This window comes from Dermacentor variabilis, chromosome 3, assembly GCF_050947875.1.
Source record: "Dermacentor variabilis isolate Ectoservices chromosome 3, ASM5094787v1, whole genome shotgun sequence".
Lineage (NCBI taxonomy): Eukaryota > Metazoa > Arthropoda > Arachnida > Ixodida > Ixodidae > Dermacentor > Dermacentor variabilis.
Window position 1 is genome coordinate 160,111,956 of NC_134570.1, and position 19,502 is coordinate 160,131,457.

Consider the following 19,502-nt stretch of genomic DNA (forward strand, 5'->3'; position numbering starts at 1 on the left):
ATGAACGGGACCCACCTGCTGGCTATGCAGTCGACAGCAACATGCGTGACTACGTGCAAGAACATCGAAATTTGCGGCATCTGCCGGTGTGTTTCCAATGCGGTGTCGCGGGCCACATAGCGAGATTTTGCAATCGTCGCCCAACAACGTGGAATCGTCGATCGGGGTCTTCAACAAGGACCACACCTCCTACGAGGGCAACTCAACAGCCATGCACCACCTCTTGGTCAGCTGGCGTCCCTCCTGGCAACGATTACTGGCAGAGAAGCTTCCGGAGCCGCTCGCCGGCATCTGACAGGAGTTTGACGCCACCGCCAACTTCTCGTGCACCCCGTTTACGGCAATCTCCATCGCCAGTGCGCCGCTCAGCCTCGCCTTCACAACCGGAAAACTAGCTAGCGCGGCCGATGGGGGTGAGGTCGCTCGACGCGTGCTATCGACAGAAATGCCCCCTGCAGTTGCTATGATTAAGAACAAAGTGCATGTACTAGTTGATGGTGTTCCTACAATGGCTTTAGTGGATACCGAGGCAACTGTATCCGTAATGAGTCTCGGTTTTAAAGGTCGGTTGGGGCGCAAAGTTGTATTTCCGTGGGACCAGGCTGCAACATTTTGTGGAGTGAGCGGCGAGTCGTTGCGCCCTGTTTGTGTGTGCACTGCTGAAGTGTCCCTGGCTGGTGGAGTTTTCGCGACGGAGTTTGTAGTTATTCCCCGATCGACGCACGAAGTGATTTTGGGCATCGACTTTTTGCGGCAGTGTGGTGCGACCGTTGATTGTCGCACGGGGGAAGTTTGCGTCGATGACCATGTTTCGTCTGGGCTCTTAGAGGAGACTTGCAGTCAAGGTGAACTTTGTGTGTCTGCAGATACTGTTGTGCCTGCGTCCACCTCGGTGTGCGTGCCGGTTGTATGTCGCGGTGAAGTTCCAGGCAGTTTCGATGCCTCCGTAGAGCCAATGCATCTAAATTGTGTGAAGAAGAACGTTTTTGTCCCTCATTGTGTCGTATCCATCGGCAACGGGCGTGCTGGCTTGTGGACGGCCAACTGCTCGGCAGAACCCGTCCTGCTTCCAGACGGCTTGAAACTCGCCTACTTTACAGAATACACGTCTTCGTCCGTAGCCGTACTAACAGACTCGCCGTGTGAACCTGCTGACCCTCGCCTAGTCTCAGACAAAAAGCTTCTGTCTATGATAAACAAGTCGCTCAGCACAAGGGAGCGCCATACCTTGATGGATACGCTTTCTAAGCATCTGTCAGTGTTTGACTTTGCGCAGCCGGACAAAGCGTTCCCGATTCCCGAGTCACGAACGCGCCATACTATCGATACGGGATCTGCGCGCCCGATCAGGCAAAAGCCTTATCGCGTGTCGCCTAACCAGCGCAAGATAATCGGGGAACAAGTGAGTGACATGATGAAAAATGGGATAATACAAGAGTCCTCGAGTCCTTTGGCAGCTCCGGTCATACTCGTCAGAAAGAAAGACGGTAACTGGAGATTTTGCGTCGATTATCGAAGATTAAACGCCGTGACTAAGAAGGATGTCTACTTGCTGCCCCGGATTGATGATGCAATTGATTGCCTTCATTCGGCCTCTTATTTTTCTTCAGTGGACCTGCGCTCAGGATATTGGAAAATCCCGATACACCCGACAGACAGAAAGAAAACAGCCTTCATAACCCCGGATGGATTATTCGAATTCAATGTGATGCCATTTGGGTTGTGCAACGCTCCAGCAACCTTTGAAAGGTTCATGGACACCATTCTGCGTGGGTTAAAATGGAACATCTGTATGTGCTATCTTGACGACGTTGTTATATTCGGGCGCACATTCAATGAGCACAATACGCGCCTGGATATTGTCCTCGACTGCATCAAGAACGCCGGCCTGGTTCTGAACTCCAAAAAATGTAAATTTGGTGACCGTCAAACCCTTGTGCTGGGTCATCTTGTTGACAAAGACTGTATCCGGCCTGATCCCCTCAAGACGGCAGCTGTTGAGGCATTCAGTGCGCCGCAGTCAGTGAAGCAACTTCGTAGTTTTCTGGGTCTTTGCTCTTACTTTCGCCGATTTATTCCTGGTTTTGCTGACGTCGCTTATCCTCTGACAAATCTGCGACATAAAAACGCACGGTTTGAGTGGACACCCGAGTGCGAGTATGCATTTCGTCAGTTGAAGTTCCTGCTGACCTCCCGACCTATCCTTCGCCACTTCAATCCTACTGCGCCGACTGAAATCCACACAGATGCTAGTGGCGTCGGTTTGGGTGCCGTCTTGGTCCAACGTTATGACGACCGTCAGCACGTGATTGCTTATGCAAGCCGCTCATTAAGCAAACCTGAACGAAATTACACGGTGACAGAGCAAGAATGCCTCGCTGTAATCTTTGCAGTTCAGCGATTTCGCTCGTACTTGTACGGACGCCCATTGCTAGTCGTCACAGACCACCATTCCCTGTGCTGGCTCGTGAATCTTCGCGACCCTTGTGGTCGCCTTGCGCGCTGGGCTTTGAGGTTGCAGGAATATAACTTCACTGTTGCCTACAAGAGTGGCCGAAAATATGCTGACGCAGACTGCCTTTCCCGTATGCCGCTTACTACGACGGACTGCGACGCAGACGATTTTGATCATCTCGTCGCTTCTGTGACATCCGCTTTTCCAGAAATCGATGCATTCAAAGCAGAACAACGGACAGACAACAAATTGGAGCCACTCTTCACTTCTGCCCATTCAAGTGCAACAAGCAGCTACTGTCTACGTGACGGGCTCCTGTACAAAAGGAACTACTCCAGCACGAGTGCACGCTTCCTTCTAGTGGTGCCGGAGCGTCTCCGGCCAGCAATCCTTCAGGCTATGCACGATGACCCTACCTCCGGTCACTTAGGCGCTGTGCGCACCGTTTATCGCATTCAAGAACGCTTTTACTGGCCCCGGATCCGACATTCGGTTGAGTTGTATGTCGCCAGCTGCATACAGTGCCAACGTCGGAAACGCCCAACCACTCATCCATCTGGTCTCCTTCAACCTGTGCCGCCTCCCAGCTCACCCTTTCGGCAAGTTGGAATTGATCTGTTAGGCCCTTTTCCAAAGTCATCTAAGGGGAACCGCTGGATAATTGTCTGCGCCGACTATTTCACGCGCTATTGCGAGACGGCGGCGATACCATCAGCCGCCGCCACCGAAGTATCGCTCTTCTTACTTCACGCTATTGTTCTGCGACATGGACCGCCTGGTGTTATTATAAGCGACCGGGGACGTCAATTCACGGCGGATATCATGGAAGAGCTTGTGCGTTTATGTAACTCGCACCTCAGGCACTCGACGCCGTATCATCCGCAAACGAACGGCCTCACTGCGCGCACTAATCGGAAAATCACAAATATGCTTTCCATGTATGTTGCGTCCGATCACAAGAATTGGGATGAAGTTCTACCGTTTATTACTTACGCCTACAACACCGCCAAGCACGAGACAACCGGCTACAGCCCCTTCTTCCTTCTATATGCTCGGCCACCCCGGTATACACTCGACACTGTCCTCCCTTTTTACCACCACGACGATCCTACGGTCACCGATACGCTATGCCTTGCTGAAGAGGCTCGGAGACTTGCGCGTCTGCGGACTTTGGCATCACAAGAAAACCCCCAAGCCCGCTACGACGCACGACATCGGCCTGTTGCATATCACCCTGGTGATATCGTTTGGCTTTGGACTCCTACAAGGAAGCGCGGTTTGTGCCAAAAGCTGCTGGCAAACTACGATGGACCGTATGTTGTCATCGACAAAGTCAGCGAAGTGAACTATACTCTCGCGCGCCTCACGAACAATGGTAGACGTTCTGCTAGGACACAAGTCGCGCATGTAGCACGGTTCAAATCATGCACGCCACGACAAACTTGTTGACTCGCCCAGTGGGCTTTGTCTGCGAGGAGAGGTATATGTTACGTCCAAGCGCGTAAAAGGGACAGGTGGATCAAGAAGAGAAAGAAAGAGGAGAACGAAGACTGTGCAGCGGCCATTCCTGTTGTTCGTAGCCTGCCGTTCCTGCTCTCGCACGCCTAAATAAACCCCTTTTCCCCGTGCTTGTAACAATACTACTTAGTCAGCCTACGTTTACTTAAATGCATACTAATTAGCCTATGTTTACTTAAATCAATACTACTTAGTCAGCCTACGTTTACTTAAATTAATATTATTTAGCTGATGTTTCCTTAAATTCATACTACTCAGCCTACGTATATTGAATTCATACTACTTAGCCTACGTTTACTTAAATTCATACTACTTAGTGAGCCTACGTTTACTTAAATTCATACTACTTAGTGAGCCTACGTTTACTTAAATTCATACTACTTAGTCAGCCTACGTTTACTTAAATTCATACTACTTAGTCAGCCTGTGTTTACTTAAATTCATACTACTTAGTCAGCCTATGTTTACTTAAATTCATACTACTTAGTCAGCCTATGTTTACTTAAATTCATACTACTTAGTGAGCCTACGTTTACTTAAATTCATACTACTTAGTCAGCCTACGTTAACTTAAATTCATACTGCCAACAGGGCTACAAGTCTCACACTTCGTTTAATGTTCTAACATGTTTGCTATCGCGTTCATTGCTTTGCCCTTATGGCGAAACTGTTACATTTCTTACAGGTTAGAATCCTTCAAATAGTGCTGACATCTCGGTAGCAGTGTCTTTCAGGACGTCTACAAGCGCTAGGATTGTTGCTCCTGTGCGTAGGCATGAAAAATCATTTTCTCCGTTAACATCCTGTTGGCTAATCTTGTGCGTCATCACCACCTTTACAGACTGCAAAAAATTGTTAATCTTCCAACGAACTTCGCTAACGAGTTCTACTTCAAGCTCCAGACCTCTTGCAGAAAGTAATGGAAGGCGACAAAATTGGTCTGCTTTCAAAGCCAATAAAGACATTTTTGCAACGATATACTAAAGTTACTTACTGCTGAATAGATGTACAAGAGTTATCATCCAAGTGTGTTAACTTAGTGCTGAACGAATGCCTTGTATAAATTTCTATGGCATAACGAAAGTTGGCCCAAAGCTAACTCCATGCCGTGAGAGGGAGCTTTAGCTGAAAGGCTTTTATTTAAACACATGGGTACGGATAAATTGTTTTTCTCGGCAACCGCTGCACTTATAGTGATGAAGATCTATGTAATAAAAAGAAAAAAAAGAGTGTAGTGACTGTTGAAAGCAGACTTGTTATTTAGGCCGTAACATTAGGCCGTAAACTTGATGAATAAAGGTTGTTGAAAACCACAAAACACCGAAAAACGAAACTCAGCTTCACAAATCCATACTGAGCAATGAAAAATATCACAATTCTGTGGACTACACCTAGTAATGCTTATAAAGAGAACAAAGCTTTTGTAATATACATCACTTTGAAATACGATACTGAGGATCAACTAATACGTGGGTAAACATCGGTAATATGTGAGGAACTGTCGTACACATTGTGACCAATTGACGTAAGCTGCAAATTATTGTGCGAACTTTCTCCACTTGAGCTACTGTAATATATCCAATTTAGAAAACGGCGATATCAGCTTTTTTTTTAGTGTGTGATTACGGATTTGATATCTGCATGCTTACATACTTACTTGTGAAAAACGGCTGGCTATTTTTGCAAAAATTAAGGGACCTCAGTGAAAACATTACTTGCTACAAGTAGTATTTAACTTTATCACTCAATGGAAAACATTTCATCCCAGTCAGTCACGATGTTGTGCAATAAAGCGTTTCTACGCATTACGTGCACCAAATTCTGAACAGGCAGCTAAAGCTTCCTCTTGAAAACCGTGCTCAGAAGAATGAATGCACAAGCGTACCTGGCAGCGAACGCGAAGGCGGTGGTGAAGCCGCGCACGACCACGGAAGCGTTGACGGCGATGGATCCGTGGGGGCGCGTCATACGCAACGTGCAGCTCAGCACGCCCACGAAAGCGCCCAGGCTTACGAAGAAGAGAAGGCGGGCAGTGCGCTCCACCGAGTGCCTGCGCCGGCCCAGCACCGCCAGCATGGTCCACATGAGGCTGGAGCCCAGCATCAGCGTAATGCGCTGCATTTGCGCCAGAGTAAGAGGGCGTGTGGCGTTTCAATTTGAGTTTCGGTTGATGTCCACCACAATCGTAATACACACACTGCCCTGACACACACGCGCACACACGCATTCGTTTGAGGACGCAAACTGCAGTGAAGAAAACCGCGATTCAAATGCGTTTGTTTCTTTTCGAACGAAATGTGCACAACAAGAATGTGAAACGCCTACACTCCGCATCAATATAAAATGCCTGAGGTAATCGGCAATCAAACAGAGATGCTCACAAACGCAGTTCGGAACCTTATTCATTGCCATTTGCTATGAAGCATAGAGTCTCTAAATAAGTACCCTAGAGGGAAATGTGGCGCTAGTGCCTACGGAGGCACTCGTGAGCGTGCCTCAACCTACATGGGAATGATCGGAAGTACAGGCTTCGGATTCGGCTTCGGATTGACTTCGATCTTTAGACCGGCTGCGTTTGATAAAGGCGCAGTAAACGAAGCTATACTCAAAAAATATCTCGTAATATTGAATTTTATTTCTGCCGTGTTTTATATGATGCGCAACACGGTACGTAAACTTTGTATGACTGAGATTAAAGCACGTTTTACTATGGTTTACACCAGGACACCAGGGTATGCATTCTTGTGCAATTCTGTTCCCGATTTAGTGCCCGAGTGTAATTATTTATTTATTTTTACAACAGCAATAACAACCGCGCATGTACTTATATATAAGTACTCATCAAGTATTTATGGGAATAAAAATTTTGCATTGTGAGAAAGTGCTGCGCCCTTGAGAGGAATGCTACGTGCTTGAGTGTCGTGTGCTACGACGCCTGCTCGCTGCGAACGCGAGATTTTTCTCTCAGACGACAGGCACTCAATTGTAAACTCTCTCGCTCTTTCGAAAGGCTACGTCGGCTCTCACCATTGCTGAACGTCTTCAAGTACTTTTAAGCACATCTGCTGCACTGCTAGCAGGGATGCTTGAGGCCTCCTACGAGTATACTTCATTTCATTTTATGTTGACGCACGGCTTCCGATGCTTTACGGCATGGCTTTGCACTTGCCCATATTGCGACACCAGACTACAGCTAGGAAGCAGCAACCTTTCCTACCACAAGTATGTTTGTGTTCTCAAAGTATTAAAACACGCATTTCAATCAGCACATAGACAAGTAATGCATAATGAAACCCTCAATAAAATTTGATTTGAGCGACTAGAAGTACAACTGTCTATATCTTGTATCAGTAGTGCCTTTTTTCCTGTTCTGAAATTTCATAAAGCACGTAACGCCAGAGCGCCAACCTAACACACATAACAAACGAAGGTCCAAACGGTCAAAACATGTTCTTTGAACGTTTACGACGTCATCGCTTTCTCGTCAAAGCTTCGACACCACACCGCGACACAAGCATCGTCCCAGCCGCTGGCCCAGCGCGCTATCGCCACTTCGAGCAACAGAACAAAGGCAGAGAGCTTTCCGTTGCATTGTCCCACTACAGGTTATAGCAATTGCGCTTGGAGCGAAACCAAAGCTGCCAAAATATACTTGTAGACTCGTTCGCCAGTCAACAGAATGCCTATCCGTAGCCTGAACTTCCCATCATTCCCATGATGGTTGAACGATCGCAGCGCCAAATTTTACCTCTAGTTATATTGATATGAAACTCTATGCTATGAAGTTTGCTATGTGCTACGAGTTTTAGTTTGCTATGTAACATTTGCTGTAATCACAAGTGCACAAAGAGGCACGAGGGAATGAGATTGACAACGTCGGCGGCGCTGGCCATTGTTTATGCGGACTTCATACTATTCACCTATGTTCTATGTCTATTGACAAAAAAGACAGAAAATAGGTCGAGCTTTTTGCCGACTCTGCCCTGAACCTTTTGTTTAGCATATAGCAACAAACAGCCGTGGGAGCACACCACAGAACATGGTTGCAAGCAGCGGCTATGCCTGCAGCTATGCTGTGAAGCGACCAGTCTCGTTTTTCCATGCCGTTACAAAGGTGGCGGTCTGTGCTCTGCTACAAGTCGTTATACGGCGCTTGACATTTCAATATCCTCTCATCATCAGTGAATTTTTATGTAAATTGCAAGACGAAGGCCTCCCCCAGCGATGCCCAGTTACCCATGTCTGGTGCTAGCTGATTATGTACTTGCACATGCAAATTTTACGGAGAAGCTGTTTATGTCGAGGGTTTCGTTGATTTTTCGTGTCAGTCAAGAAATCTGCCTGTGCAAAAACTAGGCTCCCGAATTTAATGCAAAATCGCTTCATTGTATGCAAGGGCTTATGCGTTTCATCAATTGAATATGCATTTTCAGTAGATTAGTTATAAATAGACACAATTTTCGGGATCTGTAGACTTTCAGGTAGATATTTTTTTGCTTGCTTAGGGAATATGAGCCATTGCTTAAGAGGGCATGAGTAATCCATTGTCTTAAGCGAGGGAGAAATTTCTCTTTGGGTAGGCATAGACATGCTTACGCGTTTAATAACAGAGGTGGTACGAAAATGTGTGTGCGTACATATCGTCACGATGACCACCGATCAGGAGAAGAAAAGTGTTCGTACCTTTTTTGGAAATTCTGCGTCACCCCTATGTCGAGTGCTGAACAGCTTCGCTGGTAATTCATCTGGCTCACGGTTTTTCTTAATTTCATCACACCACCTAATTTTTTGTGGTATTTGACTATGCTTCCCTTCCCTTGGCACCAACTCTGCAACTCCAGTGGTCCACCGGCTGTCCGCCCTTACATGGCCTGCCCAGCTCCACATCTTTTCTCTTAATGCGAACAAGCATGTCGGCTATCCCGGTTTGCTCCCTGATCCACACCGCTCTCTTCCTGTCTCTTAACGACACGCCTGGTATTTTTCGTTCCATCACTATTTGCGTGGTCTTTAACTTGGCTTCGAGCATCTTTATTAACCTACAATGTTCGGCCCCGTACGTTAGCACTAGTAGAATGCAATGATTGGGCACTTTTCTTTTCGATGAGAGAGGTTAGCTACCAGTCAGGATAATATCCTCAAGTTTTCCTTAAAAGGCATGGCACATCTGAACCTATTTATTGTCAAGCGAGCGGAGGGATTCATTTTCTTCAACCAGCGGCCACAACTCAAAGCTCGCGCTCGTGAACAAAACGTAGTACGCCACCAAGTGAAAGCACGGCAGTACGCAAACAATACGTGTGAATGGACATCTGCCTATTTGCAAACAGCGTGACGTCACTACGAATGCCCCGCTCCCTCCCCCCTTGTTTGCCCCACCTTCGAAGTGGGCACTGGTTGACAAAAAACGTTATGCGACATGTTCTTGCTGCTCAAGAGATCGTATATCCACTGCCACGATTGTAATTTCGGCATATTGCTATTTTTTGAAGTGAGGGCATCTGTGAACTGTGCTTAGAAAGTATAATCGTCTCTGCTTTACCGGCACAGCCACGTAGCGTTGTTGTTGAGTGCACGGTTCCCTTAAGTTAGCATGTAGTGATTTCATAAGCCTGCGCCTCTTCGGTAGAACAAACAGCCACAAGAAGTTGTTACTATTCGAAAGGGAACATTTCATCACAGAAGATGCACATTTTGATTGTGCCGAAGTGATACTGCGCTTAATCGCTGGCCTTCGGCCAAAAACTTTATTGTATTGTCATGAAGGTACTAATTTGCGCCCAATTTACACTGTAGGGTTAAACGAGCTACAGGATTAACTACTTCTAAACTATGAGCCATATCCATGCCGGCGGCGCCTGAATTCAGACGAAGCAGGAATGCAAAAACACTTGTACCGTGCTTTAGGAGCATGCTAAGAAACCCCACATGGTCAGAATTCATCCGGAGCCTTTCCTTACAGGGTCCGCAATAAACCGCTGTGCAACTTAGGGATGTTAAACACTATACTTAACGACGCACAACGCACGCACAACGTCCGCTTCCCTACCCAAAGATGAGCCGTCATCGCCATTGTTTTTCGTCGCACACTTTCCCTTACCACAACAAACGTGGTACACTGCCATGGAAAAGGCAATATTCTTCATTACGCAATCCATCACAGACCACCACGTGGCTCAAGTTCGCAAGCGAAAAAATTCCAGCGTCACCAGATTTCCATCACGCAGTTTACCACACACCGATGTCCTCCGACAGAAAATACTGCTAATCTGGCTAACAAAAGAATTGTGGAGGTTCACGTAAAAGGAAAGAAGAAAAAAAAAGCGCCTTCACGCGGCGCCCACCTACCCCATATAATGTGCTACTGCATCACGCAGAGAGCCGGCGGCGGCTTTGATTTGCCAATCAGGATCACTGCACGTGTGCCGGCCAACAGTATGCTGTGACGTCGTTGCGGCGGCGTGACGTACCCAGGAGAGGTCAACTGACGTATCAGCACTCTTGCAACTTTCAATTGAAATATGCGAAATATACGAGAACGTCGCACACCGAACGATGCAATTGGAAAGAGTCACGATTGAGAGTAAACTATGCTCGCACTATTTGCGTACTTCCGCAGAGTTACTTGGGTTGAGAAGAAGTACTAATCCCGAGATTTTTGAGTGGCGCCTTCTCACGTATGACGTCAATGGGAGGACTCCGCTGCCGCACCGCGCGCGCGCTCGCTACTTGGAGGCGACTTGAAGCTGGCTGCCGACCTCCTCTGCTCGAGTTTTTCAACATGCCAGTCTACGGGTTTGCTCGACCAACATGTCCGAAGTGTACCAGGACACTATTCCCGGCAAAATCAGCGGAGTAGTCGTCGTCATCCCGCTCAATGTGGGTTGCTCGTGGTGTCGTCTGCTAGTTATCAGTGTGTACACGTGCTCAACGATGGTTTTGCTGTTTCTGCAGGATTTCGCATTCAGCCGCGGTCCCTGTGCTGTAATAGTGTGTCTCTCTGATCAGCGCATGCTGCGTGCTCGGTCGCCCACTCCGTTTGTCACAGACATTCCGCTTTTGGTGATGCTCAACGAGTTAAGCATATGATGAAATAAGTTTGACGCAATTACAAGAAACTGTGTGGTCACTGCGGTACGCGAATGCGTGCACTGCTTTAGCGGCATTGCAGTAAAATGTCGTCTGGAACGTCTGATGGAAGCGCGGACAAAAGTAGTTGCAAAACAAAATTATATCGTCTTGTATTGCAGTATTGACCGACGAATCATATTTAATCAAAATGAATTACTTCCAACGTGACACCGCGAGCCCCTGTGTGTTAGTCGGCTTAGGGTAACCCTTTCTTTCTTCGCTCCTGCCGTGGTTAACGCGCACATCCCCTTGGCTAAATTCGTCCAGCGATGATAGTTAGTGCTATCGCGTAACAAAATCAGGTAACGAACATGCGCGGATCTGTTCTCGCAAACACCAGAGACCAGTGGAGGTGGGGGAACGCCAGTAAAGCAGTGCCAATCCGCACACAAGACCCACGAGCGCCGGCAGTGCGTCCATACGGGGTCCGCTAAAGGCGTCTACTACGGCGTGCGCGATTCGCGTGGCGAACGCTTTAGTAGATGCGGCGGTTGCGTCCACTCTACGGGGCGGCAGGAGAGGAGGACATCGAGGTATCCTAGCAGCCACCGGGGAAGAATGCACCTCCTCCCTCGCCGGATCCCCCTGCCTCGCGCGCCACTGGAGAGGGCAAATCAGGGCATGCATCCGCGGCGCGTTCCTCGCTCGCGTGCGTGCGTGACGCTCCGTCTCCCCCGCTAGGCTCCGCCCACCCTCGCCGCGTCGCTATGCTGCGCAATGGTATTTTCAATCGCCGCTTTCACTCTCTCTCCGCGCTCTAACCCCGCTCTGCGAAGCTGCGCACGTTAAGAGAAACCCAGGGAGCTTCTAACAGGTTCACTGTAAAAGTCACTACTCAACCCCCCCCCCCCCCCCCTTTGGCATGGAACTCTGCACTGCTAGCGCGCAGCGCATTACTCCTGCAGGTGTATGCATCACCCGCGTTGTCATAGAAGACGTTTCCTGCATCATTGAGTTTATGTGTTGTCATCCTGTTCTCGCGATCCCACCCACGGGTGAGACTTCCCGTCATGTCATAGTGCAATCATCGATTGTTCTCACACGCAAGTGGCCCTTTCGACGTCATGCGACTCACCAGCGGACGGAGGCGATCTCGGTGTTTGCAGTCTTCGCTGATTCTGATACTGATTTACCTCTGGAGATGTCTGTGCTTTTCACTTTATCGTGTACTGCCATGCCAGACTCCACCGTGGCTTCTTATCTTTCCCGTTCGCCATCATCACTGTTATGGCAGAATCCGCTTTGATACCCATATCTAATCCGCACCTGTGCCCAGTGACCATCCTGCGAGGTGAGACCTTATAACATGTGTAAGCTGTCACGTGTATTAAAGATCTTGACGTTCACGATGACACCACCCGTTTACATTTTTACGCCATAAATTCTGTCTCAACAACGCCTTCAGCAGTTTTCGACTGCGGCGATGCCACCTTACGCAATCTCATCGCACCCAACTTCTTACCATCCTTAACGAGTTCCTATCTTCGTTCGACTGCCACCTACCATCCTTCGGTCGCACGATAAGTGCCTCTCATATCATTGACACTGGTTGACATGCCCCTTGCAATAGCGTGCGTATTGCGTTTCACCAGGGGAGCGCCGAGTTATCACGGAAGAAGTGGACGACATGCTGCAGAGCGGCGTCATGCAACCTTTTCAAAGTCCTTGGTTATTACCTGTCGTTCTAGTGCTCAAGAAAGGTGGCTCCATTCGATTATGTGTTGATTAACGCCACCTTAACAAATATACAAGAAAAAGCGTTTATCCACTGCCTTGGACCAACGACGCTCTTGATTGTCTGCAAGGTCCACAACAATTCTCATCTTCATATCTCTGTTCTGGCTATTCGCAGGTTCCCATGGCTAAGGCTGACCGCCCAGAGACAGCTTCCATGTCTCCAGATAGCCTGTACGAGTTTAATGTTGCGCCAATCGTGCTCTGCAATGCACCCGCTGCGGTGTAGCGCATTACTGATACCACCCTTCGCGAACACAAGTGGAACAATTGTTTATATTACTTGGATGGCATAGTTGTTTTCTCAAGGAATTTGCGACACATCTCGTCCATCGGCAAGACATCGTAACATCTGTCACTTCAGCTGGCCTACAGCTCAACCTGAAGAAGTGCCATTTCGTTGCCCGAAAATTAACTCTCTTGGTTCACGGTGTCTCGAAAGGCGGCATCCTTCCCGATCCCGACAAGCTTAGCGCAGTCGCCGATTTTCTAAAGCCCACACTTATCAAGGCCCTCCGAAGTTTCATAGACCTGTTCTGATTTTCGTCGCTGTGTCCCGAAATATGCCTTTATGACCGCACCATACTCTGCCGAGCTGACGCGTCTAAGTGCACTGCAATTCCAGATGTTGCCCGATAGGCTGAAGATTCACGCCAGCTGGCTTACTCGCTGACTAGCTAAGATGCAGGGCATCAGAAAACACGATGTGACAGTCATCAGGCGACACCCAGCTTCTCTGCCGGTCCGATTGTTTGACCTTGAATACCACCTCACACCCCTAGCCTTCCTTCTAAACGACTTGCACGGTACCACGGTCCGTACCGTATCGAGGCCACCTTACCTGTAAACTATATCGTTGAGCCAGTCACCTCATCACCGGAACTTCGTTGTCGGGGTCGCGAGACAGTGAATGTTAACCGCCTAAAGCCATATTACGAGCCCCTCGCCTTGTCTGCTCTCTGAGTCGCCAGGATGGCTACGTTTTCAACCCGGCGCCAATGTAATGAAGCAGACACGCTTCGGGGTTCCAGTTGCATCGCAGAGACGACGACGACGACCCGTGCGGTGATCAGGACAGACCTCGTGCTGTTCGATGCTGCTAGGCTGCTGTTAGACTGATTACCGCTTGTGTAAGTAAACTTCATCACAGATGGAAGAAAGTAAAATTATTGTCTACGTGTGGGGATTGAGCAAGAAGCTACGCATGAATCGAAGATGCAGAGGAAGGAAAGATTCTGTTTTGAGCTTTCCTCTCTGTGCTCTTAGGTGGATATTTCATTTTCTGTTTTCGGGGAAACGGGCGTTTAGTGCATCCAGGCCCTGGTGAGACCCGCTGCTAAGAATAAAGGGCGCACCTGTATGGACGAGCTGTCCATGATGGCGGCCAGCGTGGCCGGCATGGTAACCGTCATAGTGGTGGGCTCGCGGGTGCGCGGTCGAAATGAGGCAAGCAGCCGCACCCAGCGACGCCACGTACTCTGCGACGCCGAAGTCGTGCCAGACGGAGCCGCCGCGGGTCCCAGTGGCGAGGAAGACCATGGGCTGAGTACTTGGGGCTCGCCGTCCTCGGATTTCATGGCGAAGTCTGCTGTTCTTCTTGATGTTAATGATGATGATTCCATTTACATTGACAGAAAATTTGCTTTAGGGGTTACGCCATGAAACGGGTGGTAATTTAATAAGTAGAGAGAGAGAGAGCGAAAGAAATAAAAGTTTATTAGTGAACCAGAGAGAGACACAGACTTTCTCTGTTCGCTCTCAGGTGGGCGGCTTGCTAATTCCAGGAATCCGTGAGCTGCAATCCATGAGCGAACCAAAAAGAGATGTCAACGAAGGTATGAAAGAAACTGATAATAAATCAAATTGCGCAGTGCATAATAGGATAGTCGGCATTGCATAAACAGAAAAATGTAAACGGAACATTAGTTATCATACGAGTAAAGAAAATGGTTGATGTGAGCAATAACCGAAATTTTGAATACCCTGACTCTATTATTATGATTTGTCTTTTTCCATTTCAATTTTTTATTTCTATAAAGGTCAAATAAGCGAATCCTGAAAACGAGAACTACCTTTTGGGTAATCTTTTTGTGTCGCGTATATAGCTTCGCAAAGTTTCTCAGACTACTGACCTAACCAAGATCTCAACACCGACGCTTCAAGTCAGAGATGATGATGATGATTTTCCTATATTATGGCGCATGCCCACTAAGGGGGATAGGCTACGTATCGGGCGTCAGGAGGTAGCTTCAGAGAATTCTTATTTCAAGAGGATAAATGTAATTAAAGTGAAAAAGAACAGTAGTACTTCCTCTTTTTCACGATCTAAAAGACAGTTCACTCCATATGTGTCATCATAATGATGATGCCCCTATAGGTTGTGGGGCCTACCAAATATGTGGGATTCGCCAGGATCCGTGCGGCACCGGATGATTCTACTTTATGGTGTCTTTGCTTTACTATTGTCTATTGCACTCTGAGCATCGGGAATTACGGATAGCAATACTTGTTGAGACATTACTTCCTGTGTGAAACAAAATGGCTACTGTGGTAGATTCTTTGATTTAGGATTTCGCCATTTCTTTTCAATGTTTTCTTTAGATGGATTTCTTTAAAGTCCTAGTTCTTTACTATAGCAGTCCTTTATCAAGGAATCCTTAACGATTATTTGATAGAGTGAGTTAGTTTCTATTACCAATCACGCATAAATTTTATTTGTTGGCAAATCTCTTATTGCGTGTTTTTTTGTTCGTTCCCATGACGCAGTTTTTATTTTCACGGTTTGTTCGGGCCACCCGCTTCTAAGCCTCTACCACAGTGGAACCATGGCTGCGCACCACAGTTCAGTGCCATATTACTTATTAAAGCAAGGACACAAAGAGCTTTCTTTTAAACATTGATGAAACACTCTGGTTTAAAACGTAACTGTCTGCGTGCGCTCTTTATAGATGAACGTAAAACCTATAGTAGTCACAGCCATGCTATTTTGCTAAAGAAGGCTTGTGGGCTGGGTGGCCGCAGTTTTTACAGCTTCTGGAAAACAGGAAATGGCCAAGATTAACCTTTGATGTTCCACGCCTACGACACAATGTATCTTACTTAGTTTATTCCCAAGTGCACCAAGGCACGAATGACACAGTTCTTGTATCCAGTGCATCGCGGTTATTAGGTTTGTTTGTGAACTTCATTTCGAAATTTGAAAATGTCACCACTAAATTAATAACTTGGTCTACATTAAAATAATTGACGTTAAAGTAACGAACGACTTATTTGCTTCGTGATTGGCCTGAGAAAAGTTCTGCCGCATCCACACAGCAATCAACAGCTTGTGATAATTAAGTAATTCGAGCATATTGAGTGGCGTTATTTTGTCTCCGTCACCACCTGCTCAAGTGATGACGTCATGGCCCGAAAAAAATTCGGCGTAGCACCTCGTTCTCCGCACATGTACCTTGTGCGCTTATAACCCTGCTCCCCATACGACTTTTGTTAAATACCTCGGACATCATACCGATAGCACTCATGGGGGAGGTTCATCTTCCTCTACGGCGCCGATTCATTCGCGAAGTTTTCGACAGCGCTTGTATAGCTGATAAGATTAGTCACTGATAAAATTAGCGACCTCGTTGCCTATGGTAGCTGTCGCAGTCCCCGAGCCAGTGTTATAGGACGCGCTAACTGAGTGATTCGCCTCTGGGAATGCTGGTTTAAGGAAACCAATCTCGAAGACCATGCGTTTGCGTAGTGCTGACGTCAAAAGCCATTGCAGGCTCCGGAAGAACGTCATTCGTCGGTGACTGAATGAAAGAGAAGGAAAACTCAAACCCAAACTTATTTTAAGAACCCGACGTTCCGGAGCCCGACCGGTTCCTGCTTCATAGTAGAGATGGCGTAAGGCGTAGCAGTGCCTATATGCGTTTTTGGCGCTTTGACAGGCGCGCGGGCACTATTCGTAGACTCTGTGCGTAAACGGCGGGAAGTGCCCCTGGCGAACGACTCATGTTACCCGGCGCCTTCTGGATCTGCCGGGATTCCACAAGGAGCCGCCGCCGGTGGTTCTTTTCTCTCTTCAAGAAGGCAGCACCGTGGAGGCTAAACCGCTGATCAAAAAGCTCGCAGTGTTCTGCCGCCGCACTCCGTTGTCTGTTTAGATTGCGAAGGTCATTCTTGTGTTGGCGACCACACTAGGATTGGCTTCGCCAAAAAAGTATGATGCACAAGATTTTGAAGCCTTTTTATCTACTGCCGCACGATTCATGGCCCATCTCCCGCAGTGGGTTGAGCCATACCCATAGGCATCAAACCAAACCAAACCTGTATCTGGGTAAGGGCAAGAGAAACGCTGTTCACAATATTCTAACTTGCACCTACTTGTAAACCTCCAGTAGGTAAAATTAACCTGTTATAAACTCCTCCCTATTGTGCCTATAAATTGTGAAAATAAAATTTCTGCAGGACCCCACGTAAACAATGTAGCGATTGTACACTACCACGGTGGTTGTGTTTGTGTGTGGCTTCGCGAAACTCTTCCTACGTTTGCTCACAGTAGGCGCGAACGCAGGAATATACTATATGTTCGCTATATGAAAACCGTGCACACTTTAGCGGCGCCTTCATGCGTCAGTGTCTAACGCGGACAGTTCACAATTGACATGTTGGTTAGTTTTAAGTCAGCTCTTAATACAAAGTGTTGTTGCATTGAACTCAAACATCACCATAGGCGTGAACTACGGAAGGGTTACAAATTTCTTGGAAAAGGCACAGAAGCGAAAGCAGAAGCGTTGGCGGCCTCGGAAATCAGGAGCAGATAATGCCAGCAGAGGCGGCGCTGATGTCCATGCTTAGATCGGTCTACTCGCTCGGCGCGCTGGGTGAGGGCGCTGCTAAGACCGGCACTCATCGACGTTTCGCTCATGGTGTGTTTGTGAGACACCTCCCCGTACTATTAAGAAGCAGTCATTAAAGACCAGTTGCAAACTGCAAGTGAAACTTTGCAGGAAAGATGAAACGACGCAACGCATGCACAAGTACAGGAACAACGTGCAAGGGATGCATTGGGATTATTTTGCGCTCGGGAGAGGTAACAATAAAACACATAAAACATCTACTTTCGGTATACTGCATAAGATATGCAGGGGGACAGCCCAAACTGATTTTTCTTGTACGTTGAATGGTGTATAATGAGCACATAGAGGGTCTAAGACAAAGTGGCCAACACAAGTAGCACGCTGCCTCACCTACTTTCAACACTGTAAAGAGACAAAATTACCAAATTGCTTTATGTTTTTGATATACTGCGCATGAATGCAATGTCAGCTTTCGCTCATTTTACGCAGAACGATTTACTTCATTCTCTTTGAACCGACCTACTAGCGGAGACACGTGATTCAATAAATCAGCTCCCTTCCTTACCTTGACTTCTCCATTCACAACGTGAGTGCAACGTTGAACGTCAGTGCGAAATGTAGTTCGTGCAGAACTGATAATCTATCGAAAGCCTTGTACAACTATATTTGTATTGTACACATTACAGAGGTTTAGCTTGTCCGGTATTCGGGTAAACGCAGGCGGACACCCAAATATGGTTGTCTTACCCTGCTGCAGGTGTAAATTTTTGGCAGCAACACGATTATGCCAGTACCGAAAACACACTTGGTTGATGCAATATTAGCTGTTTTTGTCTGTTTGAGGTCTGCGCCACCAGGTGGCTGCAGCATGGAGGCCACTCACGTTAACGCCTCGGCCCCAACGTTTACCCGAATACCGGAGAAGCTAAGCTTCTCTATTAAAGAACACTGCTTGGGTACAGGGTGCATGTACTCTTTTATTATTGTTGGAAGCAGAAAAATGCAGAAAAAGAAAAAATGATTGATTGAAAATTTATTTCCACAAGTATGCTATATAACACTCAGGAAACTTGAAACGTGATAAAACAAAGGGAAACCAAGCATCACGACCGAGCAAATTATGTTGCACGACGAAGCTTCAAGCAGTGCATTACTTATCTTCTATTTCTGGCCCCCCGCTTTTATTGTTACACAAGACAATGAAGCCGTGTCAGCACATAGAACTTGTTTGAGATGGTTAGTCGCATCTGTACTACGTTTGTTGCAACCAGCTGTACCCATCCTATTCCTAATCCCTTCAGAGTGCATAGAAATTGTTCTAAGCAAACTGACACGACGAAAGGCGCAAAGAAAACAGAAGATTCTTTGTCGCAACCGCTAGCTACTGCGGTCTTATTCGAAAACAGGCACTGATCATAATGATGATAATGGAGAAGATGAATTGTGGCTGAGGGTTTTGTTAACGGGTGGGGTGCTTTCAAACGCCGTAGGCAGAGATAAAAATTCATGCATAGCGATAAAAAAATAGAGCAGAGAGGGGAAGGAGGCGCCCCCACTCTTCTGCTAGTACGCTCGCCACCCGACCTGCTCAGCAGATACTGATTGACGTAGAGCCACTGGAGTTCACCTCTTTCCTACGTAGTTCTTAATTTTGCGCTGTTGCCAAGTCACACACCCACAGATGTGCCAATCTCTCTTTGGTTACGCGCAATGCGTTGAACAAGGCAGCAACACCCTTTCCCTCACTTCGTTCTCGCGTGCGAATCCCAGTGCTAGCAAGAGTGTGGAACCATCCATGCGCTGTGGACACCAACCTT